We start from the raw sequence: 15,221 nt of genomic DNA, 5'->3' as shown, positions 1-15,221 counted from the left end.
TTCAAACTAACAAAATTGTCTTTAGCAAGAATGTGAAAATTGATGAAACAACAACTTGGGACTAGCAAAACCAGGAGAATGAGCAACTAGATGCCTCAATTAGTGATTTGATTCATGAACAAAATATTGATGACATACTAGTAAGAGGAACGAGTGCCTTGTAGGAAATTTATAAAAGGTGCAGTCTATCAATCTTTAAACCAACAAGTTACTTTGAAGAACAAGATTATCAAGTTTGGAGGAAAGTAGTGCAAGAATAACTGAAGATAATCAATAAAAATGAAACTTGAAACTTGATGGAAATACCTAAAAATCACAAGATGATAGGAGTCAAATGGGTTTTCAAAACAGAACTCAATCATGATGGTTCAATATGCAAATACAAAGTCAGATTGGTGATGAAGTGTCACGACCTGAAACCTCCCCCGGGCCCATGACAACCGTCGCGACGTCCCAATTGACACTTATTGTCCGGAATACCAATCGGAACCCCGTAAGGCTTACATATCAATTTCTTGCCTTTACTGTGAGCAATCGTTTTTAAACATTCAGTTTTAAACAATTACCAGTCGTTTTCGGCTCAAGTAAATCAAAAGACAAAATTATTTTAAAAGGATTTATAAACAAATATTACTATTCAAAATATTGATTAAAATATAGCATTTTTATATAAAACAATATTTATAGAAACACGTGTAAAAATCTTTTGTAAAGTCGAAGTAAAATAAATTCATACATACAATAATTTACAAAGTTATAATGTACAATAATAATTACAATGACAAGTGGCCCCTAAATACACCAAGTGTTGGTGATAGTAACCTATTGTCTGTGAGATAGAGGGGTCAACTGGAATCCTCTACAAAATTGGTATCTACAAGCTACCACAGGCCTGAAATATTTCGAAAGGAGGTGGGTCAGATTTTGTAATCCCAATGAGTAAACAGACATTATCATAAATATCTAAAGGCGAGTAACATGGAGGCAAGTTTAAACAACAAATTACAAACCATTTCATAAGGTTTTCAATTTATTTCTTAAACCATAAAATATTTGTAATTTACCAAAACAGTTGTTAAGGCTTCTGACTTTTATTAAAAACAAGGCTCAAGCAAAAACTAATCCTCGGGGATACCTTGGCCGAGGCATCTAACCGAGTCCGCCAAGGTTGTTAAGATATTTACATGTGAAACACAATTTTATTTTTAAAACAAGCCTTTCCTAGGCGTTACCCGAGTTACACATTCACATGGGGGTTAGTCGTGAAGTGAGCTCTAATACTACCCCAAGAGTTACCCTACTCGCCTCTACTACCAGAGTAACTATATAACCGGGTTTACCGTACCCCTCTAATAGGCAGTCCACGAAAACCCATCACTGTAGTGACTAAACCCACCAATTTTAATAAAATTTAGACAGCATAATGTGACTTTTATTTATTTACCCAGCCTGCATAGTAAAAGACAGCTTACATAAATTTCCAATGCAATTATAACATATATCCACATATACTCATATATCATAAGCCATTCATAGGAAAATATATATTTCAAAATAATTGGCAGCCTCCAATTACTCAATTTCATAATCAACACAATATATTTTTATTTGTCACATTTATTTCTAAAACATAAAAAATCCCATTTTAATCTCATTTTCGTTTCATAAAATCCGTGAAGAGCATTTAAAAATAAACTCTAGATAATTTATAATAATAATAGGTTTACTCATCGTTTGTACAAACTAAATGCTTCCTAGGTGCCCCGATCACTATTCGTCGGGTACGACTTCGTTGCCTTTACCGGAAGGCTCTTCTCCTAGACACATTGCAAAAATTACACAATTCATCACATTAATGCTAAATCACTATATAATTGACTTAAATCCTATACTAATGCATGGTATGAAATGCAATAGCCTAAAACGGCTTAAACGCAGCATTAACCTATTTTTGGCACTTTACCCGTTAAATTGCTAACGCGCTCCATTTTAGCTCTAAATTATCCCATTTTCTCTCCAACATTTCTAACCATTAAATATCAGCCAATAACCTTCTAAAATCACCAAAATCAGCTCACTTTCCTCGAAAAATTTGGTCAAAAATGGGACATTTACTTGGTTAATTTTCCACTTTGTTTTTCTATCACATTTAACCATTTTTCATCATTTTCTCTTCATTTCTCTTAGAATAAAAATCAGTTCATCATCATTGTACATCATTGAACATTCATCCAAGGGTGGGTATTGTGAAAATTTCAGGCTTTCTTGCCCAATTTGATTTCTATACACATTTAACTAACTAAAACTATCAATTTAACTAAAAATCAAAACATAAAAATTTCAAATTCCTCCCCCTTGAATTTCGGCCAGCCCATGGTGTCACTTTTTGATCTCTCTCCTCAAGCATGCTAAATGGAAATAAAGGCATAGGAAAGGTAGAAATCAAGCTAAAGTCGAAAAATCTTACCGTTAGCTGCTTAAACGGACGAAAAACGCGATTTTCCCTTTGAATTTTCTTGTTTTCCTTTGGTTTTTCTCTTTTCTTACTTTCCTCTCTATTTCTCTCTTGTTCTCTCCTTATGGCCGGCCATCACTTAATATGGGGTTTAAATGGGCTGACTTTTCATTAAAATAATATTAAATCATTAAAAAGTGCCACGTGTCACTTTCCCGTTGACCCGTTTTGAAAATTTCATCTTTTAAACTTCAATTTTTCACCACTTACAATACCATAGTTATTCATACTAAAAAAAAATAAATCTTATGATTTTGACAAGTTTTGGGTGGTGAAAATTACGGTTTTTACCCTGGAACGATAAAATTTCCGTTTTGCCCCTATGTTCCGAAAATTACCGAAATTGAAAATTTTCACTTCCTATCATTAAATTATACTCCAAATAGTTAATCTTGATCAAAAATTTCACTTCATGATCAAATTATTATCCTAGGTGGCAAAATAACGATTTTACCCCTGAACATCAAAATTTTCAATTTTACCCCAAATGAACCTTTGAACTCCGAACAATCATTTTTAGTCATTCTTCGATTGTAAAATATTAAATTTCATCCTACGATTCCTATTTAAACTAGTTTGAGGTTAAATCCACTCAAGTGTATCGTTAGGTACAATACCGGGTTTCGTCTATTCTTAGATACTTTCCTAGCGTACTAACATGTTACTCAGTGCATGTATGTCATGACATGCATTTATAGGGTCGGATTTTACAATTCTACCCCCCTTAAAATAAAATTTTGACCTCAAAATTTCACTTACCAGATTCGACAAATAGATGCGGGTATTGGTTCCTCATATGATGTTCTACTTCCCATGTCATTTCCTCTATTTGAGCACTTTTTCACAACACTTTGACCATTGAAATACTCTTGTTCCTCAATACTCGATCCTTTCGATCCAAGATACTCACAGGTTGCACCTCGAACTTCAAATCGCCATGTAACTCGATCAGAGGTGTTTCAAGGATGTGAGAGGAATCCAGTACATATTTCTTAAGCATGGAGACATGAAAAACGTTGTGGATCTGATCTGACTTCGGAGGTAGTTCTAACCAATAAGCCACTGGTCCAATTCTCTCAATGATTCGGAATGGTCCAATATACCTTGGGTTAAGCTTTTCCCGCTTCGCAAATCGAATCATACCTTTTCACAGAGAAACCTTAAGAAAAACTCTATCATCGATCTCAAACTCCAAGTCGTTTCTCCGTTTATTTGCATAGCTCTTCTGCCTATCCTGGGCTACCTTTAGCCTCTATGGTATAACCTTGATCTTGTCATTAGTTAGCTCAATCAATTCCACACTAGCTAACTTTTTTTCACCCACATCATCCCAACAAAGTGGAGTACGACATTTCCTTCCATATAAAGCTTCGTACGGTGCCATACCGATGCTAGACTGAAAGCTGTTGTTGTAAGCAAATTCCACTAACGGTAAGTGTCTATCCCAACTCCTAGGAAATCCATGACACAAGCCCTCAATATATCCTCCATAGCCTGGATAGTCCTCTCTGACTGACCATCCGTCTGTGGGTGAAAAGTAGTGCTAAATTTCAATTTGGTTCTGAGAGCTTCTTGAAATCTCAGCCAAAATCGAGAAGTGAATCGAGGATCTTGGTTTGACACTATAGAAACGGGAACTCCATGTAGCCTCACAATCTCATTTATATAGAGCTGAGCCAGCTTCTCAATAGAGTATGTACTATGGGCAGCTAAAAAGTGAGCGAACTTAGTCAACCGATCTACGATCACCCAGATCGCATCCTTTCCCCTTTGTGTCCGCGGTAGTCCCAAAACAAAATCCATAGTTACATGTTCCCATTTCCACTCGAGAATAGGTAAAGACTGAAGTGTACCTGTTGGCTTCTAATGCTCCGCCTTAACTTGCTGACATACGAGACACTTTGCTACAAATTCTGCTATGTCTCGCTTCATACCTGGCCACCAATAATTCTCCCTGATAGTCCTATACATCTTGGTGCTTCTAGGATGTAATGCATAGGCAGATGAATGGGCTTCTTCCATGATCGCCTGTCTTAGTTGGTTTCCCTTAGGAACACAAACTCTATCTCTAAACACCAAGACGTTATCTTCTTTGAATCTGAACTCACTAACTCCCCCAACGGTCAATTTTTGAATTTCTTTTCTTAACTCCTCATCAGACCTCTAAATGTCCTTGATCTGATTTAGTAACGAAGGTCGCACAATGAAGCTTGCCAATAAGGATCCATCTTCACCATTTCTCAACTGGACCCCAAGAGATTTCATCTCTAATAATGCTAGCAAATAACAACTCTGAAGTACGGCTAAAGATGATGAAGACTTACGACTTAAGGCATCAGCTACAACGTTCGCCTTTCCCGGATGATAGTCTATCACCAAGTCATAATCTTTTATCAACTCCAACCATCACCTTTGCCTCAAATTAAGCTCCTTCTGAGTGAGCAAATATTTTAAACTCTTGTGATTCGTAAATATCCGACAATGCTCACCATACAAGTAATGCCTCCAGATTTTTAAAGCAAATACCACTACTGCTAACTCTAAATCATGGGTAAGGTAATTTGCTTCATGCTTCTTCAACTGCCGGAAAGCATAAGCTATTACTTTCTCATCCTGCATCAACACACACCCTAACCCCAACTTAGATGCATCACTGTACACCACAAACCCCTTACCACTCACAAGAAGTGTTAAAACGGGAGCGGAGGTTAACCGGTTCTTTAGCTCCTGAAATCGATTCTCACAAACATCATCCCACTCAAACTTAACTCCCTTACGAGTTAGATGGGTCAAAAGAGCTGTTATTAAGGAAAACCCCTGAACAAACCTCTGATAATAACCGGCTAATCCGAGGAAACTACGAATCTCCGTCACTGTCTTGGGTTGCTCCCATTGTAAAATTGCCTCTATCTTCTTGGGATCAACATATATTCCAGCTCCCGATACTACGTGTCCCAAGAATACCACTTCCTGTAACTAAAACTCACACTTTGAAAACTTTGCATACAACTGTCTTTCCCTCAAAGTTTGTAATACTATACGCAAGTGGGTAGCGTGCTCATCATTATCTCTCGAGTAAACCAGGATATCATCAATGAACACAATAACAAACTTGTCCAAGTAAGGGTGAAACACCCTATTCATGAGGTCCATAAAAGTTGCCGGTGCGTTAGTTAACCCGAAAGGCATGACCAAGAACTCATAATGACCGTACCGAGTCCTGAACGCTGTCTTGGGTACATCCTATTCTTTAATCCTCGACTGATGATACCCAGACCTCAGATCAACCTTAAAAAACACTGTAGCTCCTTGTAATTGATCGAAAAGATCATCAATCCTCGGTAACGGATACTTGTTCTTAATGGTCATTCTATTAAGCTGTCGGTAATCTATACATAACCGAAGTGTACCGTCTTTCTTTTTCACAAATAAAATCGGTGCTCCCCACGGAGATATACTAGGGCGTATAAAACCCTTGTCCACTAACTCTTGCAATTGTACTTTCAACTCCTTCAACTCGGCTGGAGCCATTCTATATGGAGGAATAGAGATAGGGGTAGTACCCGGAAGTAAGTCAGTGGTGTATTCTAACTCACGATCAAGAAGAAGTAACGGTAATTCATCAGGAAATACATTAGGGAACTCATTTACTATGGGGACATTCTCTAACTTAGGTTCCTCCCTCGATATATCAATCACGTGAGCCAAGTATGTCGGATATCCCTTTCGCACCAATTTCAAAGCTTTGAAGGCCGAGATTACACAAAACGGTAATACTCGACGCTCCCCCGTAAATACAACTTATGCTCCCTCTAAACTCTGGAGAATCACTTCTTTCTTAAGACAATCCACCTTTGCTCGATGAGTGGACAACCAATCCATACCCAAGATCAAATCAAAGTCCCGAATCTCTAAAGAGATTAAATCACCCATAAATTCTTCTTCCCCAACTTTAATACCACAATCCATATAATAAGTATTTCTTACTAATCGCTCGTCTAGAGGAGTATGCACTACAATCTCTTCCTCTAATGGTGACAGGTTCCTATCTGAGAATGATGCAAATGATATGCTCACGTATGATCTATTGGAGCCTGAATCTATCAAAACATGTGCATCTCTATCAAACACAATCATAGTACCTATCACTGTGCTAGGTCGAACTCGGGCTTCATCCTCAGTCACTACAAAAACCCTGGTCGAAATTTGGGGCTGCAGTCTGGAAGATGGCTGCTCTGGGGTATTACTCCCCATGCCTGACCGTATCACTAAGCCTTGTCTAGACTGTGATCCCGAAATGTCTCTCCGTGGTATACTAGAACGAGTCAGAGGAGTACAAGTAGCTACTGTACCCCGTCTTAACTAAGGACAATCTCTGTTGATATGCCCTTGTTGGCCACATTGAAAACACGTTACAGGCTTTCTACATTACCAAACATGAAATCCTCCGTAATTACAGCATCTGTCCAATCCTCCTAAAGTCCCCCTCTGATTACTCATCACTGGCCGATCAAATCTAGAAGATCTAGGTTGTGATTGCTGAGATGGAGGTCTAGTGGATGCCACAAACGTTGAGGTAGTACTTCCTACAGCAGATGTCGAATTTCTACCTCTCTTTGAAGACTGACCCGAGAAGGTAGGCTGATTCTTTCTCTTTGCAAACTCAGCTCGGATCCGTCCATTCTCAGTGGCGAGCTTCTCAGCTTGTAAGGCCATCTGCACAACTTTCTTATATGACTCCTTGCCAGTCATTATCATACGCTCCCGTATCTCATTATGGAGTCCCTCCTCAAAGTAGTTTACTTGGTCTTGCTCCAATCTCACCAACTCAGGTACATACAACATCAGCTTATTAAAACGAGTTTCATACTCCTCAATAGTCAGGTTCCCTTGTTTCAAGCTCAGAAATTCTCTTTTTTTCTCTTTCTGATGGAAATAGGTGTAGTACTTACCATCGAACTCTCGAAGAAAATTTGTCCAAGTTAGTGGTGTAGGAGAACGAGACTTTACTGAATTCCACTAAGTACGGGCTCTCTTCTCAAATAACCGTGTAGCCACCTTCAATTTCATCTCATCATCTAATCCCATATCTGCCAGTGTCTTCGATACCTGAATAACCCAATCCCTAGCTGCGGTCGCATCTAACTCACCAGTAAACGAGATGCAACCTAACTGTCTAGCTTCTTTCAATTTCTTAAAAATGGAGACGTCCGGTGTTTGGGGTGGAATAGAAGGTGGTGGTATTGGGCTGTTACAGGGGAAACAGCGGGTGAAACTAGACCAGCCTGAGCCTGACCGTAAGAGTAGCAAGAAAAGCTGCTAATGCCTGAGCTACCTCGGGTGACATGGCAGGTACGCCAAGAGTAACAACAGGTGGTGGAGGAGGTACAGGAATGTCAGTAGACTCAGCAGTAGGAACTGTTCTAAAAGAAGACGCAGTTAAATCCTCTTCTATGGAATCCGACTGACTTTGTCTAGGGCGACCTCTTCTCCTACCGGTATATCTAGTGATAGGTGGTAGCTCACGTCGATGAGGTATAATGATCTACAAAAAGAACGGAATTGGTTTAGACGACTTAAGACTCTATATGCAAGTACATGCAACTAACTAATCTTAACTAGGCCACACTGACATTGTAAATTATTTTAAAATAACTTTAAATTCAAGAACTTTAAAAATCAAAAGCTTCTTTCAAAACCATAAGCTTTTAAACCAAAAGCTCTGATACCAATTGAATTGTGATGACCCGGAACCTCCTTCGGGTCCATGACAACAGTCGCGACGTCCCGAATGACACTCATTACCCGGAATGCCAATCGAAACCCCGCAAGGCTTACATATCAGTTTCTTGCCTTTTCTGTAAGCAATCGTTTTTAAACATTCCATTTTAAACAATTACCAGTCGTTTCAGGCTCAAGTAAATTAAAAGATAAAATTATTTTAAAAAGATTTATAGACAAATATTACTATTCAAAATCTTGATTAAAATATAACATTTTTATATAAAACAATATTTATAGAAACACGTGTAAAAATCTTTTGTAAAGTGGAAGTAAAATAAATTCATTCATACAATAATTTACAAAGTTATAATGTACAATAATAATTACAATGACAAGTGGCCTTTCAATACACCAAGTGTTGGTGATAGTAACCTACTGTTTGTGAGATAGAGGGGTCAACTGGAATCCTCGACAAAATTGGTATCTACAAGCTACCACAAGCCTGAAATATTTGGAAAGGAGGTGGGTGAGATTTTGCAATCCCAATGAGTAAACAGACATTATCATAAATATCTAAAGGCGAGTAACATGGAGGCAAGTTTAAACAACAAATTACAAACCATTTCATAAGGTTTTCAATTTATTTCTTAAACCATAAAATATTTGTAATTTACCAAAATAGTTGTTAAGGCTTCTGACTTTTATTAAAAACAAGGCTTAAGCCAAAACTAATCCTCGGGGATACCTTGGCCGAGGCATCTAATCGAGTCTGCCAAGGTTGTTAAGATATTTACATGTGAAACACATTTTTATTTTTAAAACAAGTCGTTCCATGGCGTTGGCCGAGTTACACATTCACATGGGGGTTCGACGTGAAGTGAGCTCTAATACTACCCCGGGAGTTACCCTCATCGCCTCTACTACCGGAGTAACTATATAACCGGATTTACTGTGTCCCTCTAATAGGCAGTCCACAAAAACCCATCACTGCAGTGACTAAACTCACCAATTTTAATAAAATTTCGACCGTATAACGTGGCTTTTATTTATTTACCTAGCCTGCATAGTAAAAGACAGCTTACATAAATTCCCAATGTAATTATAACATATAGCCACATATACTCATATATCATAAGCCATTCATAGGAAAATATATATTTTAAAATAATTGGCAGCCTCCAATTACTTAATTTCATAATCAACACAATATATTTTTATTTGTCACATTTATTTCTAAAACATCAAAAATCTCATTTTAATCTCATTTTAGTTTCATAAAATTCATGAAGAGCATTTAAAAATAAACTCTAGATAATTTACAATAATAATAGGTTTACTCATCGTTTGTACAAACTAAATGTTTCCTAGGTGCCCCGATCACTATTCGTCAGGTACGACTTCCTTGCCTTTACCGGAAGGCTCTTCTCCTAGACACATTGCAAAAATTACACAATTCACCACATTGATGCTAAATCACTATATAATTGACTTAAATCCTATACTAATGCATGGTATGAAATGCAATAGCCTAAAACGGCTTAAACGCGGTATTAACCTATTTTTGGCACTTTACCTATTAAATTGCTAACGCGCTCCATTTTAGCTCTAAATTGTCCCATTTTCTCTCCAACATTTCTAACCATTAAATATCAGCCAATAAACTTCTAAAATCACCAAAATCAGCTCATTTTCCTCCTTGGAAAATTTAGTAAAAAATGGGACATTTACTCAGTTAATTTTCCACTTTGTTTTTCTATCACATTTAACCATTTTTCATCATTTTTTCTTCATTTCACTTAGAATAAAAATCAGTTCATCATCATTGTACATCATTGAACATTCAGCCAAGGGTGGGTATTGTGAAAATTTCATGCTTTCTTGCCCAATTTGATTTCTATACACAGTTAACTAACTAAAACTATCAATTGAACTAAAAATCAAAACATAAAAATTTCAAATTCCTCCCCCTTGAATTTTGGCCAGCCCATGGTGTCACTTTTTTGATCTCTCTCCTCAAGCATGCTAAATGGAAATAAAGGCATAGGAAAGGTAGAAATCAAGCTAAAGTCGAAAAATCTTACCGTTAGACACGTAAACGGACGAAAAACGCGATTTTCCCTTTGAATTTTCTAGTTTTCCTTTGGTTTTTCTCTTTTCTTCATTTCCTCTCTATTTTCTCTCTTGTTCTCTCCTTATGGCCGGCCATCACTTAATATGGGATTTAAATGGGCTGACTTTTCATTAAAATAATATTAAATCATTAAAAAGTGCCATGTGTCACTTTCTCGTTGGCCCGTTTTGAAAATTTCATCTTTTAAACTTCAATTTTTCACCACTTACAATACCATAGTTATTCATACTAAAAATAAAAAAGTCCTATGATTTTGACAAGTTTTGGGTGGTGAAAATTACGATTTTTACCCCGAAACGATAAAATTATCGTTTTACCCCTATGTTCCGAAAATTGCTGGAATTGAAAATTTTCACTTATTATCATTAAATTATACTCCAAATAGTTAATCTTGGTCAAAAATTTCACTCCATGATCAAATTATTATCTTAGGTGGCAAAATAACGATTTTACCCCTAAGCATCAAAATTTTCAATTTTACCCCAAATGAACCCTGAAACTCCGAACAATCATTTTTAGTCATTCTTCGACTGTAAAATATTAAATTTCATCCTACGATTCCTATTTAAACTTGTTCGAGGTTAAATCCACTCAAGTGTACCGTTAGGTACAATATCGGGTTTCGTCTATTCTTAGAGACTTTTCTTGTGTAATAACATGCTACTCAGTGCATGTATGTCATGACATGCGTTTATAGGGTCGGGTTTTACATGAAGGGTTATGCTCAATAGTATGGTGTGGATTATCAGGAGACCTCTTCGCCTATGGCAAGGTGTGACACTATTAGGCTTCTTATTGCTCTTGTTGCTCAAAACTCTTAACAGATTCATCAATTAGATGTGAAATATGCTTTATTAAATGGATTTCCTGATGAAAAATTATATATTGAGCAACTAGATGGGTATTCAGCTACAAGAAAAGACAACCATGTGTATCTCTTGAAGAAAGTTTTGTATGGCCCAAAACAAGCCCTTAAGGCTTGGTATGAAAGAATGAATAAGCAGCTTGTTCAACTTGGGTTTTGTAAAAGCCAAAGTGAAACAACTTTATATGCAAAAGCTAATGAAGCTCAATTTTTTATAGTCTCTATTTATGTAGATGACATGTTTATAATAGGAAATAATTCTGAGCAAATCCAAATGTTCAAGTATGAAATGAAGAAAGTCTTCGAAATGATTGATCTTGGACTCATGAAGTACTTCTTGGGAATGGAAGTAATGCAGTCACATTCTGGTATTTTCATTTTCTAATAGAAGTATGCCATTTATGTACTAAAAAAAGACAAAATGCAGGACGATAAGCCTGCATCTAGTCTTATGATAACCAATGAGAAATTAAGGATGATGAATCTAAGAAGATAGATGAAAACTTGTATAGAAGCTTAATTGGCAACCTTTTGCATTTTACAACTAACAAAACTAACATACTTTTTGCTATTAGTGTGTTTTCCAGGTTCATGCATTCACCAAGTGAAAAACATTTTTCAGCTGCTGAAAGAGTACTAAGATACATCAATTAAATATTAATGCATGCATCCTTAATACAAATGTCATTTGTAATGTTATATTTTGCTTCGTTGTACTGGTATTAATTTACATTTACATTGCTGTCTTGGTGTCTCATAAGTGTTAACTTGCATGCTTTGTGGTAACCTTATGCTTAACACTTGTTAATGTTATCAACAAGTGCAATGAATGTGACAACAGTATATAATTTTTGTAATTAAACATATGAATGTAAGATGGCCTTTGGTATTATTGATTTCTTCATTACTCTTTCATCTTTGTTTTTCAACCTCAAAACAAAAACTTTCTTAATTTTCTAAGTGAGTCCTTCATGCTTGTTTGTATCATGGTATCAGAGCAATAGCTTGATCCCTATGGGACCTTATAAAACCTTCCCTTACATAGAAACCATAGAAAACTTCATTTGCCCCATTTCTCAAAAGTGTCAACCTTTTCTCCTAACCTTATACATCAACCACCACCATTGTTTGATGGCATTAATTATTCAGTGTGGGTCGTCAAGATGAAGGCCTATTTGAGAGGTTATAATCTTTGGAATGTGGTGGAAAATGATACTGAAGTTCCATCATTAAGAGATAATGCACCTGCAGCTCAAGTCAAACAATATGAAAAAGACATTGCCAAACACTACAGAGAATTGTCATTCTTCCATTCAATCATGTTTGAAACTATATTCAACAAGATCATGGGCTATGAAACAACCAAAAAAGCTTAGGATACTATTTAAGAAGAATTTCTTGATAATGCTAAAACTAGGCACATACAGCTCCTCAATCTCAAGTGAGAGTTTGAATTGATGAGAATGAAAGATATTCAGACAGTGAAAGAGTATGTTGACCAAGTTATGAAGCTTGCTAACCAAATCAAGATGCTAGCGTTAGTATAAGCCCTATAAGCCAATCTGTGGTTGTATAAGAATTACAATTTTGAGATATTCATGTATGACATTTTGTTTTTCATAATAACATTGAGGTAGTTCTTTATGCATAAGTTTATAATTTAATTACTTTTTGTACTTATGTAGATAAAGCCCATGGAACTATATATGCCTAGCGAAGAAATTGTATTGGGATACAATTATAAGATTCTTATGCATTAAAGCATTGTTCTTAAAAGTTTTTGATCATTGTATTATTGAGACAGGGCATCAATAATGCTCAAAGATTGGCACATGTTATGTTCCTTACTTGTGAAGTAAGCAATCATTTTCATAGGTTGAAGTATAGAAATACTTGGAACTAGCATGTGGGTGCTTGCCATGGAAGAGTGAGTTCATTGAACATGACTCGCCATGAGAAATGCATTTGGTATTTCACTCAAGTGTCTATGTAATATTTCTAATGTACTAGTTGTGTAAATACTCCCTAGACTTGATACAGCAAGTTGTCGTATGTGTGGAATGCTATGCTTTGATTTCATCCCTACGAGTGCCTAACCAAGGATGCCAAAACATGATGCTTTTGAGTATAGTAAGAAGCATGTGAAGGCAAATGAGTGGTCAAGATAGAAATCATCACCCCAAGTGATGCAGGGGACATATCCTAACTATTCTTGGTTGATATTAACTTATTGAAGTCCTTGGCTAAGGCAACTTGAAGATTATGAAAGGAGTTTCTTAAGTCTCCATAAAGCTAATGATCTAACTGCAAGAACAAATATCGAGATCAATTAAAGTAGGCACTGCATCAAGCTCTTATCATTTTCGAGATATATGATGAGAGAATGAATTACACTAAAAAATTATACACTGAAAGGTTGTCAAAGAATCCTTTGACATTCCTAACAATTGGGTGGCCATGTGTCAGTTAAAATCTTACTACGCAAGTATACGTATCGAATAAATAGTATATTAGCAAGCAGAGTATCGATCCCACAGGGAATTGATCTAAAACTTTACAAAGTACTAAAATTAGAACAATTTAATCTTATCCAAATAATCAAAATTAATTAATTAACTAAAACTAAAAATAAAACCAACAAGAAAAATCAAACTAATAATAACTTTAGAAAATATCAAATCAAACAAGCTTAGGATTACAATATCCCCCACACTTTATCTAAATCTTACCTCTCTTCCTTAACTTATTTCAATGGGTTGAATTGTTAACCTAGAGTCCTCAATTATTTATAAGGATCTCCCGACTCGTCCTATAAAATATCTATTTTAATCAAAACACTATATCCCTATGTGAATTGAAATTAAAACAGACTCATTAAGTTCAGGCTCTAATCTGGTTACATATGTCCTATAGGTATATCCCTATCCTATACGCAAATCAATTAATATGATCATATGCTATCCCAATTTTGGTTTACTCTAAACTCCCTTTCCCAAGTTTGTTTAGGTTCTTAAATCAATTTAATTGGTGGCCAAGCAACTAAAAGCATTAAGAACAAATTGGAATAAACAATTTAAATCCTATTGAAAATAAGTAAGACAGAGATTAAAAACTTAGACTACATGTGAGTTCAATTGCAATCCTAGAAAAAAGAAATTTAACTACTCATAATCGTAAAATAAAATAACATTGTATAAAATTCAACCATTGAAAGTATCAAGAAAGATAAAAGTTAAAGAAGAAAACAAAACAATATTTTCCGTCTTGATCTCCAAGTTTCAGCCCCAACTTGTAACTTCTTGAATCTCTCCAAAGGTTCTCTCTCTAATGTTGTTAAACATATTCTATTTATACTAATAAACTTAACCTAAAGTGCCTTCAGCTGACCTAGAGTTTAATTGGGCTTAAAAGTGTAATAAAAAGCCTAAAAATCAATTATCAATCTTTACAAATTTCCATTCTCGGCACAGTACATCTAGCCATTTTTTTACGCGATTTTCTCTATCTTCGATATAGAACTGGGCAAAGTGATCTCTCTCTTAGCTTTCCACTGGTCCAAAAGTCGCATCATTTGGAGTTCTGTAACTCGAGATATGGCCAAAATACCGAAGTATATGCAAGCAGATTCTAGGTTTTTCAACACTTTACTTTCCAAAATTAAGCCCAATCACTTTTAATCCTACAAAAGAAATATAAAAACTAATAAATGATAACCAAATTAAAAAGAATAATATAAAATTAAAGTAAATAACTGTCACGACCCAATTTCCCGGGCCATGACTGGCGCATGAGCTCAATGAGCATAGCTCACTAAGCCCAAGCAAGCCTATCCATTTACCTTTGCTTAACAAATTTATCATATCATGCATACACACACACCTTTCTCGGGTGTGAACATAGCCAAAACACAATGGCATTATCGATAATAATATACATGCACTATACCAGTCATGTATTTAGCAATTTACATTGCATACACATATTCA

This window comes from Theobroma cacao, chromosome 3 (genome assembly GCF_000208745.1).
Source record: "Theobroma cacao cultivar B97-61/B2 chromosome 3, Criollo_cocoa_genome_V2, whole genome shotgun sequence".
In the NCBI taxonomy this organism is placed as follows: Eukaryota; Viridiplantae; Streptophyta; class Magnoliopsida; order Malvales; family Malvaceae; genus Theobroma; species Theobroma cacao.
Note: the sequence above shows the minus strand (reverse complement) of the source record.